Raw genomic sequence first — 14,768 nt, 5'->3', positions numbered from 1 at the left:
TGGAATGCTTATAATTATTATACTAATCCCTCCAAATCACATTCAGCTGTTGGATCAGCGGAATTATTTCCTTCTGCCTCAACAACTTCTCAGGGGAACTGCATACAATAAAATTAGCTTTAGAAAATTTGAATCTCCACCCATCTTTAAAATATATATTATACACTGACTCGCTCAGCTCAATTACAGACAATTTAAAGTTCACCCTTTAAAACGAAATCAGGATCCTGTTAATGGAAATTGAAGAACATTTCAATGATCTTCTGCTGGAACTTAGCAATTTCAGGGATAAAGCTGCTAAAAATCCGTCTAATTTAGAATTAGCTTCCGTCCCTATTCCAGCCTCTGACAATAATCACATCATACACACTGCATGCCTCGCACAGTGGAAAGAGACATGGCACAAAAACCAATTATGAGTTGAAATTGTATCCAACACTTTGGCACTATTTGTAAGGATCACAAGAAGTGTCAAACTAGGACAAAAGAAGTAGGATTTTTAGGGTTTTAGGCGCATCAGCAACTCAGGCCATATTGCGCCGTATGGCTGTAGATTGTATGTGTTCTGTGGTTGATTTCTGTTTGCTGGACGAAAAAATAGAGTTTCAGGGGACAGAAAAACCACGCAATCCTCCCGTGAGATCGACTATACTAAGCCACTTTGTGAAAAAGGTCCATAAAAAATTCCTCCCGTCATTGAAAGAATTCGAACTCAGGCTTTTTCCATCCATTCTGGAGAGGGGGTGATTATAGTGTGCCACCAACTGTGCTACCCACGAGGGCACGAAAGAAGTAGGTGCCTTAAGAACCATTGGTGTAGTGCGCAGTGCTACAGTGGTTTGTGTATATATTTGTTATGCTGAATCATTTTATATGAGAGTTGCACTTTCACACTAACTGGGATTGTTCAGAAAGCGCAAATATTGCTGTTTTTTTCTTCTACATTGTCCTCAGTTAACTAGGAAAGATGCAATAAAAATTATAATGTCTTTAATAGCTTAATAATCGTATACCAGGACAGGCAATTTCTGTACTATTTCATCAAAATAACGAGGACAACTATATTTTTTGAGTGTTTGTTAAGTTGATTTGGAAAGATAACACGTTGGAACAAAATATTAAACTTTCTTACAAAAAAAAACTGGATCATTTGAGCTAAGATTGGTGAGTAGCCATTTATGGTGGGGCAAAGATGCTTAAAAATTACGGTGCGTTAGCTCATTTTCTTTCCAATTAGCGTCTATCTCTGGTTTGTGTGTTTTGCTTTCTCGCTTATCCATCTAAAGCATACAGCCCCTGTGGTCAAGGCAACCACGCATTACGGCATCTGTCATCAACAGAGGGCCTCTGAATACAACATTCCAGACACAGACTCGTTACGCGTAGACGTGAGTGATGCTCATCTCAGACCCCGGAACTGCTTTTACTGCCCTCTGGCACGCACGTGCTGGACCCTATGGCCAACAGTAGTGGTCCACATACATACCTGTCAAATGAGAACACTTCGCCAGGCCTCGAGACTCTTCCCCATAGTTTGTCCTGATTAGAGTCCCAATAAATAAAGCCGGGAAATGTTGATGGTTTAATGGATACTTCTGTCAGGTTTGCATTGAGAAACCGTGAAGTACTTTATCTGGATGTCACCAAGCGATGGATGATGTATAGACCCAACATCACCAAGAAACACTACGAAAGATTAACCCCCAAAAAAGTTTGGAAAAATATTTCGTTCCAACTGCCATTAATACTGACTTAATATGTTTATAAGATAAACAGGCTTGGGTAGGCGGGGATGACTGAAGAAAGAGAGAGAGAGAATTTTTGTGTGTCCATTCATAGCCGTGTTTCCGCATGTGCCTACCAGGCTCGTGTCCAGGGCTCCCTGGTATAGTGAGTTCCAAAGGTAGATATTTTGGTTTTCAGTTAAGCGGGCTATCTAGTTTAACCGAAGAGGGAAGGTGGAACTTAGCTGGAAAATATGCATTTAGTTTTAATGTTTTAAAAGATCGCAATGAGGAATTATGCCGGTGCAGACACCATTGTCCTTCTCCCCTCCTTACCTCTAAAGGAAATCGCTCAGAACTTTTATGGACACCCTGCGATACACAAAGGAAGTCCAGTAACGAGAAATCAATACACGAGTGCATTAGTATAAGAATCTCACTTGATGGTGGTTTAAGTTAAGATTGGTTAATGATTAAATTCTTGTTAAAGTGGCTGATTTTGTGGTCATGACGGATTATAAGCAGAACTTAAAAATAGTAAGCTTTAATGCATATTATTATTATTAGAACTACTACTAATAATAATACTTTATTATAAATTTTATTAACATCAATTAGAAAAAGAGGGGACCTCATTCCATTTGCCCAAGGACCCCCTCCCCAATGAGATAAAGTCGACCCTATGTGCACGTGTGTTCATAACAGCGAGGGGAGTTATCAGAAAGTAGAAAGCCAAATAATTTTGCGTGTCTGTATCTGTGTGCGAGCGAGAGAGAGAGAGAGAGAGAGCAGTGAAACGAAGTTCGATCGGTAATTTTAAGAAGCTTCAGCCGCTGCGGAGGTCAGTGGCGATTGACCACTGCAGTTAAGGTAGCTGGCGACTATGAATCACGATCATTACGGCCGAGGTAATGAGTGTAAGCTTTCTGTCACGCTCTCCTACATTTCCCGTTCTCAGTAGGTGTCCCAAAGAGCATTCAAAGTTTGAAATTTAGAGGGATACATCACACTGTCTTTATCGACGACATTTTATTCTTTCTTTATGTGACTCATAATGTTCTTTTTTCTTTTTTTTTTTACCAGGGTACAGAGATATCTGTACAATGCGTATCCTTCAGATTTCTGTCATTTAACTTTTTCAGGGAACGGGTATACATAATGAGATCCTATCGGTGATCTCATTTGCTTTTGTATTCGCGATGATTCAAAGTGCATAATAATGAAGCCGTATAAAAAAAAAAACCGTGCTTCTCGGTTTCATAATTTCTGTTTAGTAAATTTAGTTTGCTGCTTTGAATTTTTAATTCAATATTCTTGAAGAAATATGGTTTTTGCAAGCTTGTGGAACGTATGAGAACTCGCGCAATGAGATACCAAATTCCCTATTTGAATGAAAATGTTTTATTGTATTTTATTGTATTGTACCAATGTAAAATATGTTTATTAACAGATGCGTACCTTATTTAGGTCTACATATGAAGAGTTTGGTTAATCAGGTTTGATAGATTGCTGGTGATAAACTAGCTAAGGGAGAAAGTAAGACGAGTATTGGTGTATTTTAATCCACACTTAGCAAAAGACTTACACAGACTAGAGTTCCAGCACCACTTGACAGATTCAAGCCAACTTTACTAATATTGCTGGACCAGATCTCGTCAACTACTGCAAAGAACTAGATGAGAGCTACTACTGATTGACAAATACGAGGCTAATGGAGCTTGCTTAGAAATAAGCCAAAAGGTATAAAACAAATAGACATCGAAAAAAATTGCTGGAAAAGAGTATTTTGCAAGCCACACAATTTTAATCTGAATTATCACCAGCTAGAATATTTAACCCGGATGAAATTTGATCAATTACTGTTCCAAATGAACTTCTCTGAGTTGAACTCCCTTTTTTTAACTCCCTGAGCTGAAACCTCTTGTGGCTAAAGAGGTTTCAGCTCAAGGAGAGGCCAACTTGTTAATAGATTATGTTTTTCGGCCATGTGTTGTTTTGCATTCTTTCCGCAATGATCTTCCCTTGAAATAGAATAAAAGTAGAATTGTTAGGATCAAGATCTAGTAGGGACCTAGCTTTCATTAATTTCAAATTCAATTCGGCGCAGATTATGATATGATCCAGCGTACCTGCAAATTTTTGAAGACCATCCAGACCAGGACTGGATCCAATTTGGTAATTTTCTAAGTGGTGACATGAAACCTACAGCAGTTACGTTGTTGTCGTTAATAGGGTTTAATGGCGAAATGGCTGCAGCGGTCATATTGAGCGCTTAAGCTCAATGTGATCTCCACTTTTCAGTTTAAGGTAGCACTGTTTCCTATGAGGTGAAGCAGTGTTAACGGTTCAGATAATGTCGGAAAAGATTTGAAGGCGGCAGTCCTGTCAGCGTGATAATGAGGGCAGTCTATAAGGATGTGTTTTACAGTTAACAATGCGTGGCAGTGAACTCATTGTGGAGGATCTTCCCCTGCTAGCACAAAGAGAAGAGTCAGATTGGTGTGACCAATTCGTATTCTAGCAAGAACAACTTGTTATGCGTCGATTTTTCCGGAAACTGTGAGTTCCACAGTTGTGGTTCATGTTTAAGTTGTAATAGTTGATTGTTTGTGTGAGATTGTCAAAGCTTCTTCCATTGATTGTGGCATGCTTGTTGGATAAGAAGTTTATAATCTCAATATTGGACCTGAGTTGGTGAATAATACTGGCTGACGGGGTGTTTAGCGACCTCATCTGTTTTCATTTCCAGGAACTCAGTTGTGCCCAGTCAAATCGAACAAAAATCCACTTGAATTTTTGGGAGTTGCGCCGTCGTGCTAAATCAATCAGTATCGGATTCATTTCACAACAGGAATGGAAGGTAGAGATTTCCATTGTAGCGCATGCAGTTCCTGCACTCAGAGAGTCTGTTTAAATTGTGTTATGTGAAGCTGTTGTTGTAGTAGGGTTTTAAGAGCATTAGCGAATTATTATGTAAAGATTCTTCTAGTTGATAAGGTTATTATTTGTTAGATATTTTCGGAACAAGCCCCATGCCTTTTTTTTATTGTTTTTCTTTCTTGAATTTTTTGCATTCTGTATTCCACCAGTGATTATTACTTTTTCGTTTTTCTGCATACGATTACGTTAGAGAAACTTTGGCTGCAGCTAGTATTTGCTGCATTATGTGTTTTTTTTTAACAATGTGCTGAGATTCACTGACTTTGGCATCAAATACAACATAAGTGGTATATTTATTACAGCTCTAGAAATTTTCCATTTTGTTGCACTTTCGGTTTCTGAAGTTGTTTTTGTTTGGATTCGACTATTATGTAATGGTCGCTGCTGTAGAGTTACGCATCAATGATTGGAAACAATATTGACGAATATATGGAAAGATCGATGGCAGTGGTTGATTCTGTAGGAAGGTGAACGTATGTGTGTGAAGACCGGTGTTAAGTACAGTAAGGATATACTTTCCATTGCCCTCATGGGTAGCCAGTTGATATAATCACCGTCCTCCCCATACTGGGGAGGACGCAGATTTCGAATCACATCAATGACGGGATTTCGAAAGGGCACTTATATTTCTCACTCTTGGAGAACGCACTTATATTGATGGTGGAAAGTGCCAATTATACTCGTGGCTTTCTAAATGATCCGGTTGTCCCTCACAAACAGAAAATATTATGAGTCTCTGAATCAACTACCACAGAGCTGAAAAACAAGAAGTTTAGTCAAAGCCAAGCAAAGGAAAAATCGGATTCTTTGTTTAGTTTCTATGAAACCAGAAATTTCATACACAAGAATACTCAAGAAGAGTTATTCCCTAATTTTTGGAACAAAATTTAATTCTTTGATTGCCAATGCGTGTTTCTGTTTTCAGCCGTTAAACAACTTTATGGACTGCTGTAGATTTTCCTGGTGTGGATTCGCTCAAACCAGTCCGTTATTTTCTGAAGTATTTCAAAATTCAGTTGAAAAGGTATTTTATTGCAATTTTACAGTCTTAAAAGATCATAAAACATTCGAAAAACAGAAACATAAAACTGCCATTATTCATTATCATTTTCATTTACCTTCAAATCAAGAATTTCATTTCGAATGAATAGCATTTCTCCCAATGCGCGGACCTCCCTAAATTGGTAATGAATAAGTCATTTTTATTAGTCACATTCGCAGTGACAAATGACCCCACGCTCCATTTTAAACAACAGAAGCGGTGAGGGCTGATTTCAAGAAGAGATGTCACTGAAAATTGTATTTCTGTTTACTTGCCTTCACCTGTACGTAGAATTAAAATAAGCTTAAATACTGTAGAAAAGTATTTTTATTGCAAATCAATACTGGCGTTCGGAATAATTACTTTGACTTTCTACCCTGGTAAGCCAAAACGCTTAACAGTTTCCTACTCCGGTTCGTTGTGTGTGTGTGTGAAAGTCAGCTAAATGATCTATAAAATGCATCTGTAATTACGTGGATGCTTTATTTCTTTTCCAATCAGGCCTTGTTTGGTACAGAATGATGTCTAATTACATCCAAATTGCTTTTTCTTACCGTGGTAAATTCATCATGGTTGAGCCTTCGTGATATTAATGATACTTTTCTATTCCTTTGGGGTAAACATTCTCCATCCACAGAATTGGCAGTTTTGCTTTTTTTTTCAGGAGGGGAGGGAGACTGGGAAATTTAGCTCCAATTTTTGTCAAGGGAGGCGTTTAATTACTATCAGATTTCGTACCATTATCGGCACGAGGACTGCATTCACTAGCCACCTCACACACCGCCATTTTTAGTATGGTTTCCTCACTCGTTAAAGGGAAAAGTAGATTAGGTCCAACTGCTAAGTCCCGCCCCTTTGCTATTAATAATGTGACATATTTTTCAAAATGCCTATAGAAAGTTTCAACCGCACACTTGGAAAGTATCCCTATGGATATCGTTGGGAAAGCCCTAAAAAAGATCTGCATAATTATGGTAATACAGTCGCCTACCACTGCAATTAAGGTGGTTACTAACGTTGTTATAATGTTCCTATTACCAGTTTCCTGATCAACTGTACGTTGGTGAAAGCGGGGAGGTTACCAGCTAACTGTTGTCCTTAGTGAAATCATTTCGCCGTAATTATGGATGTTGTTAAATGCTGCTCATTATGCAGCAGTCGTATGAGTACGTTGGCTAATTCATTTATGTAAAATTCTTGCTTCTGTTCCGACTGACGCGAATAGGAATGACACCATGAAAGGAATTTGTGCGGATCTGACATACAGCGAAATCGTAATTAAAGGTTCCCTAGAATATGTTTTAAAGGATTGAATGCTTGGCAGTGTCAAACAATTGCATGATGTAATTCCAAATATAGCTACGAATAAATTGATAAGAAAACTGTTTCAGTTTCCTTATTATCTGTACAAAGTCTAGGGCATGTTCTCTGGTAGATTTTGTTTTGTTAGACGAAAAGCCCAAGTTCCAGAAAGAAAAAAACTTGCTCACCTCGCTTAATTCGTCCCACGAAATGAAAAGTCCTACCAAAGTTCCGCACATTATTCATGGGATTCGATCCAGGGCCTTTTCCACAGTATAGAAAGGTGTTTCAAGCCTAAATAAATTACACTTGGACCTCCAAGATCCACATTGTGACTGAGAAAACTCTTTTGATTACAAATTCAATAACCATACAGGTCGAGCCTTAACCTTTCGTTCCGAGATTTTATAGGAAGTTAATTCTATGGGATAACAGTTATTTGGTACCTTTGGATCCTTTTCTTCTTCGGAAAATCTGGACAATTAGTGGGCCCTGGCTACTGCTAAATGATGCTATAGATTATCGTAGTGGATGTTGTCTGGATCTATTGCAATTGTCATACAGAAAACAGTGCGACTGTAATTCTTAGTCAATGAATAGTTATAAAATTCGAGTCCTTTGGGGGAAAAATGATCCCCCCCTCGTTTTTCTAGTTGTTTGAAGGCTAAAAATTTTGATGTATATGGTGAGGGTGGATTTAAACACTCTCATAACCTCTATACATCCTTTTAAATATAAGGATTCTAAATTGAATGTAATCAGAAAAGCAGACAAATTGACTATAGCGTGCACTCAATTTACAGATATTATGTACCGATGCTTTTTGGCCTTTGGTACCGTGGCACTCATTCCAAACAAGCAAACAATTCCTTGTCTTGTTGGCCAGTCTGCAGTGCACTGTTTAGTGATGGCATTTTGTTTAAAATTTGTCCGAAAACTCTCCTTTGTTTTCTGTGAAGATTCTGGGATTTTTGAATGATTTTGAGATTCGCTATTACCAAATGGATATCTAATCCGAAATGATTCTACTAGACTTAGTACAGTTCCAATGATGACCATGAATGCAGTTGTTCTTAGATACCCGAAGAACACTAGAGAATCCAGAATGGATTCCGGAAACCAGCAATAAGAAAAGATTCTGGATAATTCAATGCGCACTTTGGAAAGTGATATTTCATGTTGTCTTGAATGAGTTTTAGGGGACCGCGAGGGTTTATAATCATGATTTAGCAAAAGACAGAGGACACGGAAGGGTGTAAGTTCTTCTTTTTTTAAATCTCAAGCATCGCTTCCAAAACTTAACCTAATATTTCAATGTCTATTCAGTCCTGAAGTCATTACAGAAATCAAATGACTGTCTCAGTAGTACGTTGGTGAAAGATGATCTCCTGTAGAATTTTACTAATGGAATTCTTCAATTTTTATTGAATTCGCATTTCGTCGAGATATATAACGATGAAGAAAGCAAATTTATGTGATGTTAACAAGTTATCAATAAATCCAATGCCGTAAAATGTTCCCAATAATTATCACGAATTGTAGCATAGAACGTTAATTATTTTATCTCCTATTTACTATAACCGAAGTGCATCTCAGCGCTTTGTTCCTGCCAGGAATGAAATTGTTTGGTGTTTGATTTACGAAGACAATATTCATGACTGTTCACAATTAAAGTTGAGAGAGAGAGAGAAAAATAAGTTATCTTGAATAAGGTTTATTATTAACCTTATTCCTTATTAAGGTTTACTGGATGAAAAACTCCAAAGAGAGCGAGAGAGAGATTAGAATAAACTTGCTAATTTTATGAACATAAAATTAGCAAGTTTATTCCATATGTTTTAAAGCTTAAGGCAAATAAATAAAATAAAGGTTTTCTGAGAATAAATCAGTTCATATATGCCCAGCATTTATTTGGAACAGGAACCTTTATTCCAAATAAATGCTGGGCATATATTTGGGTTCCTGTGCTTTTTTTTATCCAAACCTGATCTGCTGCTAAAAAATAAAAGAATAAAATAAGGGATTTCTACCATTTATCGAAATGATCCCTTCATTTGCTAGGTCTATAAACATGAACAAAACCGAAGTAATATTTTACATCACGTGGTCTCTCGAAGACGCATTCAAATACCGGCATCCGATATAAGTCAATAGTGAAGAACCATCTGCGCGAGGTCAGCTTCTTTTTTCTCTCAGTTTCCTCTCGTGATTTCGTTGGAAACTCTACTCCTCCTCTCTGTTTACTGCTTTTCATGTTGAGTCCACATTTTTCTTTGAATAATGAGCAGTTATTTAGTTCCCCTTTTCCCCGTTCTATTCAAATGTTTTCCATTTCCGTAATGAACTTAAAGCAAGATCGCTATCATTACAAAACGCAACGGGGGGGCATCTGTTGACCACGAAGGCCCGAGCGCGGTACGCAGCGAGTCCGCAAACCTGGTCTCCTATGAATTTTGAAAAGGCTACCCTGTAACAGAGAAACTGAATGCGCCTGATCAAATTACCGCTTTGTTCACGAGAGGGGCCCCCAGACTGGAGACTGTTGTCAATAAACGGTAGTTAAGGGAGATCGTGTTGACAAGGTCTGAATAATATCGCCGCCAAAGGATGGCGACTAGTCCGTAATAAGTAGATTAATGGAGGGGGCACCAAGATGTAAGGCTAGAAACCTTTATTGTCTGAAGGGCCACAGATGGCTGCGCTTTCCGTGTCCATGTTGAATAACGGGAAATGGAACAGAAAGGGGGAAAAAGTGACTTCGCTTTTTCATTAAGAAACTTATTTAAGAAGATTTCTACATTGATATACAGTAGCATATCAAAGCACGCATCACGTGGTGCCAGGGCAACCTCTTAAGTTATCTTCATCTAATGTCAGATTGTCGCATTTGTTTCTAAATCTTAATTTAACATCATGGACTCTGCAGTGGCATCAATGATTTAAAATCTGCATTCAAAAATACCTGCATCGGCATGGTTATGAGCACGAGAGTCAATCAAGATTCTAAAATTAAGAAATCGATCGTTCTTCTTTTTGTTTTGCTTTAAAAAAATAACTTGTAGTTGGTTTTTTGTCCTGTTATCTTAGCTAATTACCTATTTTACACTGGTAATTAGATTAATTAGAAAACTCAACTAGAACTTCGTGCATCTTATTCTGTAACTGGAGCGAATCTGAAACTCTAGAGCTTCATTAATAATTTTTTTCTTTTTTTTTTTTACGTTATAACGCGCTCTTCTTCGTATTTCTTATTGCATTCCCTCTCCACTAGCATTAAAAAAAAGCGAAGATCAAGGTGCTCTTTAAGAAACATTCCCTAAACATTTAAATCCCCTCGGTTCATTCATTTTTAAAACTATTACAGGTTGTTCAACGATCCTGACGATTTTTACTCACTTTGACAAACAAAAACTAAACAACCCATGATATTCCTGAAATCTTAATCACGAAAAACCAAGTGGGCGGTTTTTTTAATATACAAAATCAATGCCCTGATGAAATCCACTTTTTGTTACGATGAAAAACTCAACTATCGGGAGATTAAGCTGATGATCAGCTTAAATATAACACAGGCTGGCCATCAGTAATAAATTCCCACGAATATAATCCATCATATGAAGGGTTAAGCATTAGAAAAGAAGTATTACTTTTAAAATGATTATTTTTTGTACTCGTATTAAAAGGTGTGGTTCAGTTATTAATTGGTTTATTTGGCTATTACAGTTTATCATCATATAAAAAAGATCTCAAATGTGTTTTCATTAACTTAACACGTGATAGGATGTGAAATTCAATGGATATAATTATATTCGTGGCCTGCGAAATAGAAGGCAAAAACAGGAGTTTGAAGACAACGTCCCCTTTTCAAAAATATGCTGAGAGAGAGAGAGAGACGAACTTAGATAAGCAGAAAGTAGTTCATTTTAATTATAAAAAGGATAAAGAGAGATAGACGCCACGTTTATTAGGTACACCTACTCTTTTCATGTTCAACATGAATTGTTGTGGAGGCTTCCATCCTGTAGTGGATTGATGATGGCTGCTCCCTTTTACTCTTTTCATGAAATGGAGAGCTCCACAGTATCACGTGGTCGTAATATGCGATGTAAAGTCCGTGGGTCGGATAAGCAGGGACTGTACTGTATATTGTGTCTCTGTCTTGGCCACTCCAGAAGTTTACTACGTGTCCGCCATGACATGATTGGGAAGAAGTTCTGCAAAGCCAAACCAATCTAGTGCGTTGTGTGATGTATTGTGTACTAGTGCTGTGTTGTATGATTGCCACTAAAAATACATGTTGTAAATCAGCGCGAAGATGGGCAAGACGAAAGACTGAAGTGACTTTAAACTTGGAATGGTATTTGGTGCTAGACGCCAGTTTGAGTATCAGAGGAACTGCAATTTTGCTGAGATTTTCACGCAGAACTGAGTCTAAGGTGCATCTAGATTGGTCCAGATGCACCTCATCTAAATAACATTCAGCCAATGGCGATCCTGTGTTCGAAGACAACTCGTTGAGCGAGAATCCAATTCAGGCAGACAAGACTTGTGCAGGAAAACAGAAAGGCTACAGTCAGTCAAATAATAACCTAGTAGTAACTAAACAGGCATTTGAGAAAGCACAACTCGTAGTACCTTGTCGCGGATGGGGTATCGCAGACGATGACCGAACTGGGTTCCATTCCTATCAGTAAAAGCAAGAAGGTAAAGTTACAATGAGAGGAGCGCCAATACTGAAGAGTGGAGATTGCAAAAACATTGCCTGGTCTATCGAATTGCGTTTCCTGCTTCATGTTTTTAGGAAGACCAGAATAATCGTGAAAATGGCACGAGTCCATGGACTCATTCTGTCATGTGCCAGTGCAGGGTAGTGCTGGTGGCGGTGTAATGGTGTGATATATTGGACCCATTGATACTAGTGGAGGAACATTTCAATGCCACAAGTTATGTGGAAATAGTTTCCGATCAGGGTCATCCCCCCCATAATTGCAGTGCTGCATCAAATAATAGTCTTCCAGCAGAATGATGCGACATCTCACAAGGCCAGAATTCTATAGAACAGGTTCCAAGGACAAGAGTGAATTCAGATTATGGCCGTGGCCTTCCCAGTAAACAGATCTCAAACCAAATGAGCTCTTGAGGGACGAAATGGAATGAGCTCTTCGGTGTAAAGTTTCACAACAGTTCAATTTGCAAAAACTGGAAAGCAGTTGACTCAACATCGAACTAGCGTCACTTTTGTCACTTTTTCGTACCTCGTTGAGTCCATGCCACCAGCCATCCAGCTGATCTGAGGGTTAAAGGGAACTCATCCTTTGATGAGTTCCCTTTTAGCCCTCAGATCAGCCTGGAAGCAAGTCGTGAGTCTTTATACTCATTGAGAACACTGTTTCTTTCTACTTTTTTAGGGTTACCTGTAGCAAATGATTACACATTTTACTTTTCTGAATATTTCACTTAGTGGTCTTCTCTGCAAAGAAAGAAATTGCGGATAAACTCCCCGTGTTCTGAACAGGTATTTTTCCCTGGTTATTAACCGCTTTCACCCCAACACACCTTCACTACTTTACGAATTGAGTCGATGGGTGCTGCAGTATTTTTCAGTTATTTCTGAGTCTGCATGGTCTTCGTCTTCCCATGAGTGCATGTAGGGGCTTTATTGGGTACCTCGAATGTTGAGTTATTGCATTTAGCTGTGTCATAACAAAAATTGTTCCCCATTTCGAAAGAAGGCCAGTTCACAGGTTTAAATTGTCGTATGCCAAAAAGTGTTATATTAAAAAAAAAATTATTAAGGTAGTTATCATTTGAAATCAAAAAAACATTAGTAAAGCCGCCATTTCAAAAATGAGGTTATTGAGGACCTCATTTTTACACCATTTTTAGGTATATGTAGAAATGACCTTAATTTCCAAGTCCTTTGCGGGATCAACTCAACTGGCCATCACCCAGTTCAATTCTTTTTCCCGCCGATTTCATGATATTTTCCTTTATTAAATTTAAAATTGAAACTGTAATTTCAGCTAGTACACGTAATGTCACCGTTAGCTTCCAAGTCGTCTCCAAAATTCTAAAACTGGCTTACTTGGTACGTTCTTGGACTCGTGGTGAATCCTATCTTTAGGCCAAAAGGTGGGCTAATAATTCGATTCAGATATATCAAGATAGAGGAAGGGCACTTGGTTAAACGCGGAAGAATTATTAGCCAACTTCTTGAATGGGAGACCACGATTCGATATGAATCCAGAAACATAGCCAAGCAATAAAATTAGAAAGGCAGTTTTAGAAATTTGTTGCTAGACTTTGTATCTTCCGGTTTATGAGATAATAAATTAAAGTTCGAACATCAGAAACGTATCAGGTGTAATTACTGATGGACATTCTGTTATGGTGGGAACACAAGATCATTTGGAGAAATTAATCGCAGATGATGCGGAAATAACTTATTAATGAGATATCAGTGCATCGTCCACCTGGAGAACTTAGATGGCTAAATCATTGAAAACCGAAAGTGTCGTATCTGTTGTGATAAAAGCCATGAACTCCAATCATCTAAACGCTTCCAGAACAGATAGTTTTTAACAATGCTGATTGCTAGGGATGGGAATGTTATTTGCTATTCTGAAGTGCGATAGTCTAGATGAAAGGGAAAATTCAGATTTTCATGAAATTGGAAGAGAACTTGGTGATTCACCCTTGTGGACAGTACAGTGGTTACGACCGTTATCCTTCCATACTATGGGGAAGAGGCCTAAGGTTGAATCCTGTTTCTCAACGGTAGGAATTTTATGGGCTTTTTACCACACGGTGGCCACGTTTTTAGTTCTCATGCACGCATTATATGGTTTTATTAACAAGTACTTTTTTATAGCAAACAGGCATACCAAAGGATACACGAAATTACAGACACAGAACACCAATACCTCTTAGCCGTAGTTGCTTGTGCTTAACACACACTTGTTATTCTTCAGCAACACACACCTGGAAGCAGATGCTTTTCTGGATGAAAAATTTCAAGTGTTGCACAAGATCATTGACGAATATCTTGAGGGTACACCCCGAATTTCTACGTCTTCAACGTTCCGTGCTGTATGAACTGCATACTGCACGGAACGTAATGCCGCTGCAGATACGAGTTCCAATCCATTTTAGCTAAAATGACATAAGGAAAACGAAGCGAGTCCGATTCTTGTGAAACGAAGTAGGCCCAAGAGGCCCTTGTGCCGTTAAACCAACAACCGAACAACAACCCAGTCGGCCATTAGAGCATCACGAAGAAATTCTTGTTAAGTTTTTCAGCTTGTTCATAAACGACATTGTCATTAGCTAGATCTATACTTATAATAGGAAATTTCATTAAGAATGATTCTATTAATTTTAAATAACAAAATATTAATTTTACCTTTAAGCGCACTCATTAAAACACGAAAAAAAAATTATTGAACGCGCAGACGTTTCAAAGAAATTTAAAAAGCTCTTTTTCAGAATGACTGACTCTGATTAGTCAGCCATTTTCACGAAAACGATTTGCAAACACCTGTAAAACGTCATCCATTTGATAAACACTGTTTCGTATTTTAACTTAAAATTACGCCATGCATTCTATTTCTTTTAACCTGTAATCAGAACTTATGTTATGTCATTTAGAAGATAATTCGATGTAATGTTGAGTTCCGGTTTTTTCTCACAATTATTTATCATACTTTTGAAGCGTATTTTAGCCATAATTAGCCAATTCGATAATTAAACTTATTCTTTGG

Source organism: Mastigoproctus giganteus, unplaced genomic scaffold (genome assembly GCF_048544385.1).
Source record: "Mastigoproctus giganteus isolate SK-2022 unplaced genomic scaffold, ASM4854438v1 scaffold_17, whole genome shotgun sequence".
NCBI classification, from domain to species: domain Eukaryota; kingdom Metazoa; phylum Arthropoda; class Arachnida; order Uropygi; family Thelyphonidae; genus Mastigoproctus; species Mastigoproctus giganteus.
Note: the sequence above shows the minus strand (reverse complement) of the source record.